The sequence below is a fragment of the Eurosta solidaginis genome, chromosome X, assembly GCF_040869045.1.
Source record: "Eurosta solidaginis isolate ZX-2024a chromosome X, ASM4086904v1, whole genome shotgun sequence".
Classification (NCBI taxonomy): domain Eukaryota; kingdom Metazoa; phylum Arthropoda; class Insecta; order Diptera; family Tephritidae; genus Eurosta; species Eurosta solidaginis.
The window spans coordinates 11,356,128-11,374,130 of NC_090324.1; the positions used below are offsets into that span (position 1 = coordinate 11,356,128).

The 18,003-nt window shown below is 36.1% G+C and overlaps 1 pseudogene; it reads right to left on the reverse strand.

Annotated features, from left to right (window-relative positions):
• Positions 1–609: 609 nt before the first annotated feature.
• Positions 610–17,745, reverse strand: LOC137234784 (T-complex protein 1 subunit eta-like; annotated as a pseudogene).
• Between the last annotated feature and the right edge of the window lie 258 nt (positions 17,746–18,003).

Sequence of the window (18,003 nt, forward strand, 5' to 3'; positions counted from 1 at the left end):
TTATTATTTAGTTTATTTTTAATGTCAATATTTTTATCATAAATATCTTATAGGGGCCAAATACGAATCGTCTTAGTCATGAATAATTTTTTATGTGATATGTAATTCATTAGTTGTGGAGGAGGAAATACGTCCAGGACATATTGTTTAACGCTTCTCCTAATAGTCGGCTGAGTAATGTTCAGGCAACTCTTCCCGTCGTATAACTTCGTTGTCTTCGGCCAAATATTCATTTTGGGGATCGCAAATGACGTCTTTTTGTACACATAGGAGTAAAATTCCTGTATAAGACACAGCTCCTAATGGCATCAATTGTATGACAAACTTTTGAATCCTCATTGCCTCTCAAAGCACTGATTTTATTGAAGAGTAGTGTCAGATCTTGGCCACCACGTAACTCTTACTCTAAAATATCCGAAACTGCACCAGCCAAAACATCCATTGTATTTAGAGTGGGTCGGACGTAGAATAATATTGTATGTAGCATCAAATTCAGAGCATTCAGTTCTGATTGTAACAGGGCTAATAGTAGATAATAATCCTGTATTAAGCTCCTTAATGCTCCTTAATGATGAAAAGGGAAACTTTTTTGTATTCCCTTTCCTCGCGTTATAGTGTGGATATTCTGTAACATGGTATAATAAATGGATTGAATAAATGTACAATTCTATTAAGACTTACATTTTATCATCAAATGAATATTCATCATCTAAAATTTCTGTCTCTAATTCAGCAACTTTATCTTTTTTACGTTTCTCCAAATACTTTCGACGTGAATGGATAGCTGAATTCCAGTGGCGTAGTGAGGTTTCCTTGCGCCCGGGGAAAATATTTATAATATGTATAAAATAAACATTTATATCTCCTGTCTCTTCAAAATTTTCACATCACAGGACTTGACACTGATTTAATGTACATACGGCCATATTCTTCACGACGTGGACCTTGCACAAAGCACAGCCACTTCGATTGCACAACGTTACTACTGTGGAGCCCCAACAACTTTCAATACAAATGCATCCAAAAGATGCATAAAAATCCTCAAATCGCTGCAACGGAGAAAGTTGCAGGGCTGCCAAATTTCCCACTTCGAACTGCCACGGAATATCTTCTTAAGACGTCTGAGCACCGAGGCATCCTAAAGGACAATTGATTGATGTAGTTGTGTTTCCAAGGTAGATAAGAAGACATTTTTGTTCGATTTTTTTATTGTCTCCTCAGGCCCAGGCAAAAATTCATTATCAATATTCGTTGCTTATGAAATTCGGCTTAAAATTTGCACATGGAAAATTAAAGACGTTCCTGAATTAAAAAAAATGTCTTAGTACCTCTAAATAGCAGGCCCCCTGAGAAACACATTTTTGTTTGATGTTTTTATTGTGTCCTCAGGCCCAGGCAAAAAATAATTATCAATATTCGCTACTTTTGAAATTTGGCTTAAAATTTGCACATGGAACAACTTAAGACTTTCCTGAATTAAAAAAAATGTCTTAGTACCTCTAAATAGGGGGCCCCCTAAGAAGCACATTTTTGTTTGATGTTTTTATTGTCTCCTCAGGCCCAGGCAAGAAGTCATTATCAATATTCGTTGCTTTTGAAATTCGGCTTAAAATTTGCACATGGAAAATTAAAGACTCCTGGATGTAAAAAAAATGTCTTAGTACCTCTAAATGCAGGCCCCCTGAGAAACATATTTTTGTTTGATGTTTTTATTGTCTCCTAAAGCCCAGGCAAAAAATCATTATCAATATTCGTTGCTTTTGAAATTCGGCTTAAAATTTGCATATTGAAAACTAAAGACTCTCCTGAATTAAAAACAATGTCTTAGTACCTTTAAATAGCGGGCCCCCTGAGAAACACATTTTTGTTTGATGTTTTTATTGTCTCCTCAGGCCCAGGCAAAAAATCATTATCAATATTCGTTGCTTTTGAAATTTGGCTTAAAATTTGCGCATGGAACAACTGAAGACTCTCCTGAATTAAAAAAAATTTCTTAGTACCTCTAAATAGGGGGCCCCTGAGAAACACATTTTTGTTTGATGTTTTTTTGTCTCCTCAGGCCTAGGCAAAAAATCATTATCAATATTCGTTGCTTTTGAGATTCGGCTTAAAATTTGCACATGGAAAATTAAAGACTCTCCTGAATTAAAAAAAATGTCTTTGTACCTCTAAATAGCAGGCCCCCTGAGAAACACATTTTTTTGATGTTTTTATTGTCTCCTAAGGCCCAGGCAAAAAATCATTATCAATATTCGTTGATTTTGAAATTCGGCTTAAAATTTGCACATGGAAAACTAAAGACTCTCCTGAATTATAAAAAATGTCTTAGTACCTCTAAATAGCGGGCCCCCTGAGAAACACATTTTTTTTGATGTTTTTATTGTCTCCTAAGGCCCAGGCAGAAAATCATTATCAATATTCGTTGCTTTGGAAATTCGGCTTAAAATTTGCACATGGAAAACTAAAGACTCTCCTGAATTAAAAAAAAAATGTCTTAGTACCTCTAAGTCGCGAGCCCCCTGAGAAACCACGGCCCCGGGGGGAATCCCCCATGCCTCCCCTCTTTCGCCGGGCCTGTGTTATACACTATTCCAATCAGAGGGTTGTTCTCCGCTTCTCCGTAGAACCTGGGCTTTAGCTAGTTATTTAACCACTGCCGCTAGATGGGTCTCCCAAGCATTACCTAAGCGAGGATAATCGATTTTTTACGCGCAAACGTAAACGTATACGTGTGTAAAAAAAAAACACGGCTAATGTAAATCCAACTAGTACGCGAAGTCTCTAGTTCAGATATCTCGTTATTCGGACCCACGATTTCAGAGCTATTTTGATTTAGTTTTGTATATTGCATATAGCATTTTCAGGTCAAATGAAACTTTTTTCATTTCAAATGAAACTTTTTTCAAGTCAAATGAAACCATAATAGTAATATATTTATATCGTACTTTATAACAGTGGAGAGATCCTTTTTAACTATGCTGAAAACCATAACCGTAAAAAGTGACCTTTTCTACTCTATGGCGCAGTTGCATTGCACTTCACTCGTTTGGGCCTTTGTAAACATATATATTTGTTTTTATTCCATTATTTTTCATTGCATATTGTATTTAAATGTAATACTTAGAATATATATATTAGAATGGGTCGATTTATTAACCGATGTCGCGCCATCGATTTTTCGATAGGATTTGGAAGCAGCAAAAAAAGTTTCACTACGCATACAAAAAAAAATTATTTTGGAGCCTGCGAAATTTCGTTTTTTTTTTACTTTTTTTGACTTTGATTTTTAAGGGTTTTTTCATGACCTACTAAAAAAAATTTCAGAAATGAAGTCTCCTTTAAACTATTCTGATCTATTTCGTTGTAGTGCGAATAAAACAAAATTTATTCCACCTTACGGCCCAACGTTTCACCAAATTTCCTTGGCATCATCAGGGGCGTAATATTTTTAGATGTGGCGGTTGACAAAATTACAAATGAAAAATAAATATAATTTACAAAATTACACCATTAATTACATAGAAAATCGGTACCATCGATTTGTGGTACACTTTGTCACACTAAACACTATGAACACTACAAAATTTTCATTTGATTGTATAATTTTCATGTATACCAACGCTTTTAGCGGACGTTTTTGGGTCGGACAGTGTATACATATGAAAAATTTTTTAGTAGGTCATGATGGCGCGATATCGGTTAATAAATCGACCCATTCTAATATATATATTCTAAGTACTACATTTAAATACAATATACAATGAAAAATAATGGAATAAAAACATATATATATGTTTTCAAAGGCCCAAACGAGTGAAGTGCAATGCAACTGCGCCATAGAGTATTTAAATATTAGATCAGATGTTTTGATTGCATATGAATTGACCCTTTTATTTAGCCACGCTTTTATATACACATATTTGGTGTTATTTGTGAGAGTTTTAATTAAATAATGGTATTAATAATGCGTTGTGCTATGTTTGAGTGTAATAACAACAACAACAAAACCAGTGAAAACAAATGGAGATTTTTCCATTTTCCGAAGGATGCAGTAGTGGCTAAGAAATAGCTTCCCATTCCAGTGAAAGTGACTCAGCTTCGAGAAAAGTACTTAGAGATTATTTTAATTTAAAAAATAACTAAATAAGTTTAAATACATTTATTCAAATGAATAGTCTTATTATTTAGTTTATTTTTAATGTCAATATTTTTATCATAAATATCTTATAGGGGCCAAATACGAATCGTCTTAGTCACGAATAATTTTTTATGTGATATGTAATTCATTAGTTGTGGAGGAGGAAATACGTCCAGGACATATTGTTTAACGCTTCTCCTAATAGTCGGCTGAATAATGTTCAGGCAACTCTTCCCGTCGTATAACTTCGTTGTCTTCGGCCAAATATCCTTTTTGGGGATCGCAAATGACGTCTTTTTGTACCCATAGCAGTAAAATTCCTGTATAAGACACAGCTCCTAATGGCATCAATTGTATGACAAACTTTTGAATCCTCATTACCTCTCAAAGCACTGATTTTATTGAAGAGTAGTGTCAGATCTTGGCCACCACGTAACTCTTACTCTAAAATATCCGAAACTGCACCAGCCAAAACATCCATTGTATTTAGAGTGGGTCGGACGTAGAATAATATTCTATGTAGCATCAAATTCAGAGCATTCAGTTCTGATTGTAACGGGGCTAATAGTAGATAATAATCCTGTATTAAGCTCCTTAATGCTCCTTAATGATGAAAAGGGAAACTTTTTTGTATTCCCTTTCCTCGCGTTATAGTGTGGATATTCTGTAACATGGTATAGTAAATGGATTGAATAAATGTACAATTCTATTAAGACTTACATGTATCATCAAATGAATATTCATCATCTAAAATGTCTGTCTCTAATTCAGCAACTTTATCTTTTTTACGTTTCTCCAAATACTTTCGACGTGAATGGATAGCTGAATTCCAGTGGCGTAGTGAGGTTTCCTTGCGCCCGGGGAAAATATTTATAATATATATAAAATAAAATTTATATCTCCTTCTATCTATCTATCTTCACAGCTCCTAATGGCATCAATTGTATGACAAACTTTTGAATCCTCATTACCTCTCAAAGCACTGATTTTATTGAAGAGTAGTGTCAGATCTTGGCCACCACGTAACTCTTACTCTAAAATATCCGAAACTGCACCAGCCAAAATATCCATTGTATTTAGAGTGGGTCGGACGTAGAATAATATTCTATGTAGCATCAAATTCAGAGCATTCAGTTATGATTGTAACGGGGCTAATAGTAGATAATAATCCTGTATTAAGCTCCTTAATGCTCCGTAATGATGAAAAGGGAAACTTTTTTGTATTCCCTTTCCTCGCGTTATAGTGTGGATATTCTGTAACATGGTATAGTAAATGGATTGAATAAATGTACAATTCTATTAAGACTTACATGTATCATCAAATGAATATTCATCATCTAAAATGTCTGTCTCTAATTCAGCAACTTTATCTTTTTTACGTTTCTCCAAATACTTTCGACGTGAATGGATAGCTGAATTCCAGTGGCGTAGTGAGGTTTCCTTGCGCCCGGGGAAAATATTTATAATATGTATAAAATAAACATTTATATCTCCTGTCTCTTCAAAATTTTCACATCACAGGACTTGACACTGATTTAATGTACATACGGCCATATTGTTCACGACGTGGACCTTGCACATAGCACAGCCACTTCGAGGGCACAACGTTACTACTGTGGAACCCGAACAACTTTCAATACAAATGCATCCGAAAGATGCATAAAAATCCTCAAATCGCTGCAACGGAGAAAGTTGCAGGGCTGCCAAATTTCCCACTTAGAACTGCCACGGAATATCTTCTTAAGACGTCTGAGCACCGAGGCATCCTAAAGGACAATTGATTGATGTAGTTGTGTCTCCAAGGTAGATAAGAAGATATTTGCATAAGCCTTATTACGAGATCTGGTGTAGTATGATCCAGAGCAACACGAACGCAGAGTCTGTGATTTCCTTCAAACTCAGGCTCCCGCCTTTGCAGACATCGCCGAAGAAGAATCCACACTTCCGAAGGATATGCGCGTTACTCTGCCCCAACTTCGATCTCTCTGTATGGCCCCAGCCTGGTGTATAGCACAAATCAAGTATTCGTCTGTAATGTGGAACAAAAATCTCTAAAAGCAACTTTTTTTTGCTAAAACCATATTGAAACTGCTCTATTTCTTGGACCTCCGTTAGAGGAATTTATTTAAAGTTTCTTGAGTGTTCTAGCCTATTAACCCAGGCGAGGGATTTGTACAACAAAAATAAGAACCATACATGGACGGACGGGAAAAAGACTACGCCGTCTATTTCTGTCGATGATACACAGGAAAATGTATATGTGCGCTGCTCTCTGCATGTCATCAAAACAAAATAGAAAAAGGTGCCGGAAAAATTCAACTTCCACAAATTAATATTCCCCAGTTCGACTAGGTGAATCGTCCAGCTGCAAAGACCTGCAACATCTCTAATGATGGAATTAAGCTGAATGCTGGTATGAGCAAATTATGACCATGCATGGTTAAATCGTACAAATTAAAAAAAAAAAACTATTAACCAAACTAAAAAGAATTTTTTCGATCTACATATTTTATTTTTATTTTTTTTTCGGTCATTTATAAAAGTCAAATAAGCTAAAATTTTTGTTTGTGTCCTTTGGTTTGGCATTTGCACAAAGTTTTTGGAGAGATTTAAAAATTTTTTTTAAAAATCAAAAAATCATTACGACCGCCGAGAAGAGAGAATGGTTTTACCTTCCTATATTTTTATCATGTGCTGAAGATATCATCTATAAGTAGACTCAAATATATATTTAATAATAATATTATTATAATACATTAGTAAAAATATACATTAGTAATACTGAGATAGTCAAATTTGGAAAAACATCTTCTCCATACGAGATTATATAAGTAAGTAATTCTAACGGAGTTTTAGGTTCAATTTCTTTTCTACTGCAAAGTAATATTTTGCAGACACATAAAATTTCTGTTCCATCGAAATCTGTATTATAAAATTCACCCAAGTCCTTACAATTTCATCGTTATTATCCCTGTTTAACAAATGTCCAACTTCTAAGAGAAATCCAAATATAAAATTAAGGTAATTTAGTCGTGTAAGTCTTATACGTATTTTTTGTTGGAGACGATCGAGAATACTTTTCATGGCACGAGAAATATCACATTCTGTGGAATAGAGGTTAACGCCGATAACTATATCGGTGGCGGCGGCGTAGGAACTATTATATACCGACGGCGGCGGCGTGGGCGGATCTATATAAATAAAACATTTCTTTAATTCAAATCCATTAACATTTCTTTTAATCAACATTTTTATAATATATTAGATTATTTATAATAGTTGTAAATTATTAACTATAAGTCTTAAGGAAGGAATAGTTTTTCAGTATTGTTGGTGAGCCATAAATACAAATTTTATTGTATGCGATTGTATGCATACAAAGTTAAGGGAAACTTAAATTAATTAATTAGTGATATAGAAAACAAAAGTGGAGAACTAACAGAACTATTCGTTGCAGTAAACCATCAAATCGCGAGTAGGCAATTCACAATTTGAGTAAGTTGACTTGTAATTCGCCAATTTTAATACTATACCTTTTTTATTTTAGTTCAGAAAGCTGCAATTGAGGTTCGAAAGTTACAATTGAAGTTCAAAATTTTCAATTCAAGTTCAGAAAATTTAAATTCAAGCTCAGAATTTCTACTTGTAGTTCAGAAAATTAAAATTGAAGTTCAGAATTTCTGTTTGTAGTTCAGAAAATTATAATTGAACTTAAGTTGTAATTTTCTGAACTTCAGTTGTAATTTGCTGAACTGCAGTTGAAATTCCTGAGCTACAATTATAATTTACTGAATTTCTATTGAAAATTGTGAACTTCAATTGTAATTTTCTGAACTTCAATTGAAATTGCCGAGCTTTCAGAACTTCAATTGCCACTTTCAAAATTTGTTTACATAAAATGAAAAATTTTACATTTTTTCTGACAGTTAAAGTGGTGAATTTCCTACCAGAGGTTTGAAACCACTTGCATTCGTGTTGGCGCTTCTCTATATCATTAATATAACAATATCTTTTTAATAATTTCATTAATAGACAAATATAAATTTTTTTCCTTTACATTTTATAACTGTGTACAAAAATATGTAATTTTACATATAGCAACCTAAACCAAAAAGTATTGCAACTCATAATCAGAGAAGTTTTGTGTTGAATGTTGATTTATACCACAAAAATAACAAAATTCTTAACAAAACCAGGCTCAACAATAACGTTAACTACCAAAAAAACATAAGTTATTTTACGATGCTTTCATGGATCAATTTACACTTTAATACCGATTTAATTTTTTTTAAGTTTTCACATTTTTTAGTTTAAAATGCGATATATACATTCATTGGAGTAATTTTAGATTGAGGGTACTTCATGCAATTTTCTTTCTTCGTGATTTTGCAATAATAAACGTAGGTACCCATAGACATTTTTTGTTTTGAATTATGTGATTACAATATTTATAAGGACCATTTAGTTGATGGTATTGGTACTGTCAGTTAAATTCATCAGTAATTACTTATATTCAAAATATTTTTTGTTAAACATCTCTTTTATAAATTTTGGTTAAAAATTATTGACAAATTCGTTGCAATTAAATTGCTTTAAAAATCTTTGCAAACTTTAAGAGATTGTTGAATATTATTTTAATTAGAGCATAAAAAGCTTAGAATAGTAACGTAGGAAAAAACTTAGAATTATTTCAGTTAAGTTCTTCATAAATATTTATATTCAAAATATTTTTTTGTTATACATCTTGTTTATAAATTTTGGTTAAAAATTATTGACAAATTCGTTGCAATTAAATTGCAATTAGAGCATAAAAAGCTTAGATTAGTAACGTAGGAAAAAACTTAGAATTACTAGATTCTTAGATACTTTTTAACCAAGATTATTTCAGTGTGTGTTGTTCGTTTGTTGTACAAATTCGTTGCATATTAATTTTCAGATCAAGAATACTCAAAGGTGTCGTGGCATCGTCTTGTTGGTCAATCGCGCGCCGCAATATCCAGTGATGGCAATTGACATTCATTATAAACCCTACAAGGCAGAGGTAACTAGTTCACCCACACATTCAAAGCTTTTTTCGCTCTCCACTAACACATCGACGTTTCATGCTGTCATCGAAATGACAATTTATTAATTATTCCGGGAAAACATTTTAAAACGAAGAAGAAATATAATTGTGATAATAAAACTTACAAGCTCTCGCTTAACCTGGTGTGTAAAAAGAAAAAATTCTTGTACTACGGGCTTTTAAGTTAAGTTGTGACATGTGTTAGCTGTTTAGGCACTTCTAAGTTAACCTGGCGCTTTAACTAGAGGCAACCAAGTCCTCTTGCCAACAATTTGAATTGGAAGATTCGATTTCCAAAACCAAAAAAGGTAAGGTTTTACAAGACAGTGCATAACCTAAACAAAGGTGGTATCAAAAGACGCGTGTCGAGCTCCGTTTTTAGAATTCGAAAGCGGAAATTAAAAATTTTGTTGCACAGAACACCTTTCTGCGTTGGCGGCCTTCGCCGAAAATAATATTAAGTTGTATAGAATCGACGGGATGGCCTAAAAGGTTTCACGTAGTCATACTAAATCGCTCCCGAAATGATCGGGCTAGTACCATAATGGTGTTTGTTCCCGGAACGTACCCGATCTGCATCCGGCAAAGGGCCAACAAAGTCGATAACGGGGAGTGTCTTTATCGCTACAACAACATTATTTACTTTCTGCTTTTCATACGCATATGCATTTGTAAATAATAAAAAAATGTTATATTATTCTAATAGATAGCATCTCAGCCGGAATGCGATTCAGCTCAGAATACGCCAAAACAAGAGGAAACCTACAACTAAATGCAGATTCACGTGTCATTTGCCAGGATTTACCGGTAAACGAGGTAATTTCCACAACCAGAATGCTTTGAAATACGGTACCAAACTGGTTGGATGTATTTCTCCAAATAAGGGTGGAACTACGCATCTGGGTTGCCAGTATTAGATAATGTAATGTGAATTAAAATTGAATAGGTAGCCGTAGCAAAAAAGGCAACTGATCCGCATGCAACTCTTATTTATATGCCGCCACTGGGAGCTGCTGCTGCTATCCTAGAAACATTAGAAGCAGAAATTTCTTTGATTGCTGCATCACCGAAAGTGTGCCTTATTATGATATGGTTCGCGTTAAGCACGCTCTCTTTAGGCAAAATAAATCGCGACTAGTCAGGCCCGATTGTCCAGGAATCATCGCACCAGTAAGGGTAAGTAAATTGCCTAGCATGTTAAATATATAAACAACATGTATGAACTTGTTAGTGACAATTTGTCATGCTCTTGTTGATAACCAACTGAAGAATGCAAATACCAAAGAAATCGAATTACCAATTGATTTCTTTAACTAGCGTTTGGAGAGCAAAATACCTATGTTTGTATGCATAGAACTGCATAGAAAGGGAGAAATTAATTAATTATTATCAGTTGATTTACAATATTTTTGTCATTTTCCCTGCGTCGCCGTTGCCATTACAACGCGTTAGGAGAGGACATCAACACCTTATTACCCACAGCCATTTAAAATTTTAGTAAATTTTGCTCTTTTCATTACTGATTCAAAACGTGGAAAGTTATATATCGAGCATTCATGGAGAATGTAAACTTTAGCACACTTTCGTACTGCGGTCATTAATATTCAATCCCTAGAAGGTTTAATGTAGTCATATCAATAGTTCCCGATATGGTCGGGCTAGTACCTCAATGGTGCTTGTTACCGGAACGTAGATAGATAGATAATTTATTGAATATTACACAATGACTTGCACATCTCCTTCACAGCACCTCATCCTAGCTGACTTCCTTGATGAACCCTAGCAGTGTTCCTGGCTGCAGGGGTGAAATGTAGGAATGCTCTGGCCATGGTGAGCCAATAAACTTAGGCCTAAGTCTTGAGATTGCGTCGTATTCTAGAAGAATATTGTCCGCCGTCTGCTGGTTGATCACAAAATCGGCATGTGACCTGCGAAAATCGTTGGATCATGTCCCTGGAGAAATCGTTGGATCATGTGGTCCACTGGAGTACTTACCATTATACTCCACTGTAATGTAGCAATGGACCAACTCATGTTTCTACACGAACATCCCTGCAATAATCGCTCTAGCATGTGGTCCACTGGAGTACTTACCATTATACTCCACTGTAATGCAGCAATGGACCAAATCATGTTCCTACACGAACATATTGTAAGCCGATCATTGCTCGTTTTTAGCGATTGTAATTACTACACGATGTTTATTGAACTGTGGGTACTCCATGGATTACTCTGATGTAATGCGGAGCTGGAGTATATGGTCCAGTCCTAGGACATCGCAATGTTAATTGGACCATATTTTTTGTATGAATTGTGGTTAATTTTGGAGCACTCACTTGGTCCATAGCGAGTACTCCATACATGCATGCATGGAGTACTCGAGATTTTTGCAGGGTGTTATTCGATAGTATGCCCAGTTTCTGCATACGGCCGTTCAGTCTATAATGCCCTGTAAGAAACCTCTTGGGATTCTTAGGTTATCTTTCGAGAAGTATATTACTGCCCTGTAGCGACTTGTAACATAACCTCCTAACAGTAACGTTGCGTCCTGGCGTGTTATTGTTGTTGTTGTAGCGATAACGTTACTCCCGAACGCTTTGGGCAATGTTATCGTTGTGATGGTCCTTTGCCGGATACAGATCCGGTACGCTCCAGCAACACAGGACCATTAAGGTGCTAGCCCGACCATCTCGGGAACGATTTATATGTCCACATTAACCCTTCAGGCCATCCCTCCCTCTCCACCCCCAAGTTCCATGAGGAGCTTGGGGTCGCCAGAGCCTCGTCTTTTAGTGAAACAGGATTCGCCGCGGATAGGTGAGGTTGACAACTGGGTTTGGAGAAGCTATATAGTGCGCTGGCAACCCATTGAAAGCGTTGCGCTACACAACCCCTTGAATCAATTTGGTATTTTAATCGCCTCTTACGACAGGCATACCTACCGCGGGTATACTCTAAGCCCTCTAACCCACTGGAGCCATGAGAAGCGTGGGTACACTTTGCGTGCCCCAAGGCAAGTTCCGTCGTGCCTGGTGTTGTTGGGTGAGCGGCCAGGCAGCAGGGTGCAACAAATGCACCTTTCAGGAGAATACCCTCTCTGAGCCCAGAAATCGGGGAAAATTGAATATACTGGTCAGATGCAGCAAACGAGTATATTCTATATCACAGGATCAACTTGGAGATAACCAAGCTTTTATTTTCCTGTCCAGCACAGAACTGGTGCTCGGCACTGCTGCTCAGGAAGGATAGGCGTAGTCATATCAATTCGTTCCCGGGTTTCTCGGGAAAAGCAGTTTTAGCAGTACTTTGCCCTTTTCAATTTGAACATCCATTCAAGAACTTCGCATAATAGATTAAACAGTCATCTGTATTTATTTGTTTTTGTAGCACGTCGAATTTACTTCGTAACATCAATCAACTGTCCCTTGTTATAATTTTATTTTCTCTATGAATGCAACAGCAAAGTATCTTTGAGAACCCCTGCCATCGGAAGATGCATAGGCATGGTGGAGGTTCACTTGAAGATACTTTACCAGGTTCTAATTCTAGTTATCTGAAATTTCTCTTGTGCCTTTGGCCTCTCAGAAAAGAGCTAATTGTGGACCCCTATTTATAGAATACTTTTCGGCTTATATTAAAAACTTTTAATCTATTATTACTGATATGAGTTTCTTTTTCATTCTAGGTAATTTGATTTTGGCGATGTGCGCATAGCAATACCCAAATATTCCAGCTGTGGCTGTAAGAACATACATTTGCTCAAATGAGAAGAAAACTGCACGGTTGAGCACATCCAGTACCCACGTTTATACAAGGAGGAACACCACACTACTTTCACGGGGATGTAGCCGCCGATCACGTTGTGCTAAGAGCTTATTTTAAATATGTTATTCATAAACACTGATTCTAATATTTTTTTTTTGGTTTTTACTTTAGAGTCAACCGGTTATATAAGCGATGTCAGCTCATGCCTGTAACTTAAGCGCCTTCAGATGTAATAGTTACCGCGAACGCGGTCGTGGGTGTAGTTCACTACGTGGAGATTACACTAATCAACGACTTTCAATATCGGAAGGTTTTCCAGCACCATAACAACACCAACAATATGTGCAAGCACCCGAATAAATTGTACAACAAACGTTAACAGCACATCAGCAGCCAGCAACAACAACAATCCCAACAAGTTGAAACTTCTAATCAATTAATGACTTGTGAACCACCAACATATCCGCAATATGCGCATCCATCAACAGCAACGTATGTCGCCTACTTTGCAACACAAAATCCAATTCTTCATCCAGCGTCAGCTGCATAACAAGCCACTGGTACACCGTTATGTATTTCACATATGCAACATATTTATGCGAATAAACATCAGGTGTGCAATTATAAGTGGTCCATTTGTTTATTCGCCCGAATATCAATATATACCCGGTGAAGATGGCCAAGGCCATTCTGATTCTAATACTGATAAAGGCGAACCATTGGCAAATTTAAAAACTCAAACAGACTTTACGAAAAATGTTGATAATGGTATTAATTCTAGTACGGATAAGTGAAGAATTTAAACCTAGGAATAAAACTAAACGTCATAAAAACTTAACGGGAGATGACGATGTTTCTAATTCTAATACTAAGGAAGCTGAACCTTTGATAAATATGAAGCTTAAAACAGAGCTATCAAAAAATTACGATGATAATGATGTTGATGCCAAGTCCAATGTTGAAAATGATGAAAATTATGAAACAGAATCTGAAAATAGTATGAGTGTGGACCTGAAGCAAAACTGTCATATCCAGTATGACCAGAATTAGATGTTAAGAAAAGAGCCTACATAAAGAGTGCTCAGTATATTTATGGAAAATTTATCATGAGACAATGCCCAATATATGAACTTCAATTAAATTCAGCACATTGTTGGAAAAAATATCTAAACTTTATGCATCGTCTAGAGAAATCAGAACATTTACAATTTAAATATAACGAACGTGGTGCAAAATGTAAATTGTGTGATTTTCAAAATACGTTCAAGTATGAATTTTCATTTACGTGCACAACACGCTGAAACAATTGATGTAACAACGAAAAGTTTAGAATTAACTGTTTGTCCATATTGTAATCAAGAATGTGCATCACAATGGTATTTACGCAAACACTTAATACAGGAACAATAGAAAACAGTGGATGAAAGAACATCTTTTCTATGTTTAGAATGTGGTGAAGAATTTAGAACAAATACAAGTTTACGTGTACATGTTTATGACAAGTTTGCTCACTGTACACCACAAGATTTGAACGGAAATATCTTGAGGGTATGGTTACACCTATGTGGCATCTACAAGCTATTTATAATGACTAGTATGGAATGAATCCGGATATGGAAGAAAACGGAGGTGACGAAATGAATCATCATGCTTCTTTGGATTCTGGTGATACTCCTAATTTCACATGACATGTTTCCAAATTTCGCTACGTCTGATCTTACTATACCTACCAAACTAATATGACTGCAAACTGATGATGAGCAACACTACCAGCGCAGGAAAAATAAGAACTTCAAAACAAGGTTTCGGAAAGGGCACGACTATGAATAGACGTTAATGTATTTATATAGTTTATAAATAAAAAAATGCACATATGTAAAAATTACTAGAATAATAGGACATGATTTTAACTGTAAAAACCATTTTAAACATGCATTATTTATGAATTAAATATTATTTAAACAAAAAGGGCGCGTTTCATTCATATAAAAAGCGAATTGACAGAAGGTAACCGGTACGGGTAACCGATAGGCCAGTTACCCGTGTTGTTGTTGTTGCATATGTTTTGGTTAGCGATAACGAAAACATACCTAATGAAGTAACTTAAAAATGTAAATAACATCGAGCGAGAAGGAATGTCGAAAACACAATAGGTAAGAGCGAGAAAGCGAGTCACACGCACACTATTTTGAGAGAGCGCATGCGTTACCTTTTTCACGACAGCAATGTAAAAGCCATTAAGACGATACTTGGTGACCGTGACGATTAAGTAATCGATTAGGTAACGGATACCTGTTTGTAGGAAAGTAGCGAAGGGACGGTCCTGCGCAAACACATCGCCAACCTGTGTTGGCAAAAGATATGCTGAACTGTAGAGGAAGAAACATTTTTAAAATTTAATAAAATCAAAAATGATAGTTGTGCTAAAAAGGGGTAAAGTATTGTATGTTAAAGTATAGCAAAGTCTCAGCGGCATTGTCCTGGTGAAAACTGAGTTTGAATAGGTATCATTTTTCATTCTCGGAAATATTTACAAAGGTACCTCGTAAGATATTAAAAATCCTCAACGCTTTTTGCAATAACTTCAAAAAAGTCACATTCAAACCGGTGTCATATCCCTACTTCTGTTTAAATTGTACATATAATTAGCTATCTTCACCTCCAGAAGGAGTCACTATTGTTTCCTACACCATATGGTCGCCAAACCTAAGGATTACCGACTGGGAGAAGCTACAGGCCTGCCAAAATACTGCGCTCGGAACCGCCACGGGTTGTCTCCTTATGTCCCCAGAACACCATCTACATAATGACGCGAGAATACTCCCAACAAGTGAAAGAAATGAAATGCTAACCGAACAGTTTCTGTTGAATACCCAGGAACCTGGGCATCCTAACAGACATCTGATTGACGAGCCAACACCGCCCAGGGTCTTAAGGAGTCACCCCCGTAAGCACTATGAGGAAATACGGCGCCTGAGAACACAGCCGTATGAAGCCAAAAAACATAAGCAGGTCCTTGGTGAACTCCATAAACAGGCGTCGGACCTCTATGTCAGGAATTGCCTGGTGAATTCAGTACTCAAAGAGCAGTACCCTAAAATTGCAGAACAGGAACGCACGATCCCTAGGGAAACTCGAGTCACTCTAGTCCAACTTCGATCTGGATACTGTAACAGGTTAAACTCTTACCTATCCAGAATCAACCCCGACATACAAAATGTCCCTGCTTGCAATGTGTCCCCACATGACACCAACCATCTCTTCAATTGTAATGTGGAACCAAATCCTCTAACACCCCTCTCTTTATGGTCCACCCCTGTTGAAACAGCAAGTTTCTTCGGACTCCCGTTGGAGGACATTGATGACAATTTGTGATTGGTCAGACCTATTGGATGGGGCGAAGCACTGCTACAACAACAACATCAGAAGGCACTCGAAGACGATGCCTCAAAACTAACAACCAAAAGCAATAATTATCATTTCACTGATACAAATTTTATAGCTTTTCTTCCGTAGTTGGACACAATATTTTCATAATATTACTTAACAATTTAAGATTAGACATTTTTTTCAAGTTGTATTTTGACTTACCAGCAACAATAGAATCATGTTTAATTGTACGCTGCACAATCATTGTACCATCATGTAACGACGCTCAGTTTCTTCCAAAAATTGTTCGGCACTGCCACGTAAAATCAATGTACATGTTCTAGCATTAACGCACTTTTAAATAATTATAAACTATAAAAATAAAATTAATGTCAAACCCACTATCAAACCCTGGAAAATGATGAAATGTTCACCACCAACCTGACGTTCTTCAAAGTAATCACATTGAACCAACACACTTGAATTAATATCATTAGCTGTAGTCATAACAGCACCACCACAAGCTTTCATTGTACGTTTCAAATCTTCTTCTGGTACACTAACAGAACATTTCACGATCTGCAAAATACTGTGTACCAACATCACCAATTAGTAGTTTGGATAACACAACATTGGCGTTGTACTTGTCTAGTTTATTGTACAGAATACGCCATTCACAATCAACAATTTTCTGATACTCTTGAAAATTATCAATACGTACTTCAGCATTGTCACGCTCAGCCTTGAATTCCAATTCTATATTTAAAATTGCGATTTTATATTTTTTGTATGACGTTGCATCCACCAAAGAAAATTACAGCGTGCACAACCATTTTAGAAAAGAAATCTTTTTGTTCATGAGCAAGTTTGGAGGACATTGCTGTGACAGCGCATTTTTCCAATAAATCACGTTGTTGTTCCTTTGATTGGCGCTTCGACATGTTCAGCCATGTCTATTTTGGTCATGCATAATTGTAATGCTTTGCGTATAGCTTTAATGATGATACGTGCATGCACGCCTTCCTCAACATATGGCTTAACTTGTTTTAACATTTCACATGCTTAAAGTACTACTGAAGTGGTGCCATCGCCGACCTGATAAGAGAAACATTTTTATTCTACACATTCTAATATAACAAAAAACTTACCTCATCATTTTGAGATTTGGCGTCGTCGACTAGAGTTTTCCGGCTGGATGCACAATATCCAATAGTTTCATAATGGTTGCCCCATCATTTGAAATTGTGGCCCTACCACTGGAATCAACAATATGTTTGTCCATACTGTGTGAACCCAATGTAGTGCGTACAGCGTCCACAACTGAATGCGAGGCATTGATGTTGGATATGAGTTGAGGTTCTACCTTGAGATCTATCGGTACCCAAATATTTTTTACACAAAAACTCATTTACCCAATACAAGTTCAGGACGTTCATTTTATCGACACGCTGTCCGGTGTGGCCCAAATGTTGGAAATATTCAGTTGGCACGGTTGAGAAAAAAAAAAAGATCAATGAACACAAGTAAAAGTGAAAGAGTTTTTTTACCATCTGTTGTTACTTTACACATTAGACATTGGAAACGACGACCAGCATCTACAAATTGCATATTAGCCTTGCAACGATTACATCTAATTGGACCCATTTCACCAAAATTTACAATGGGT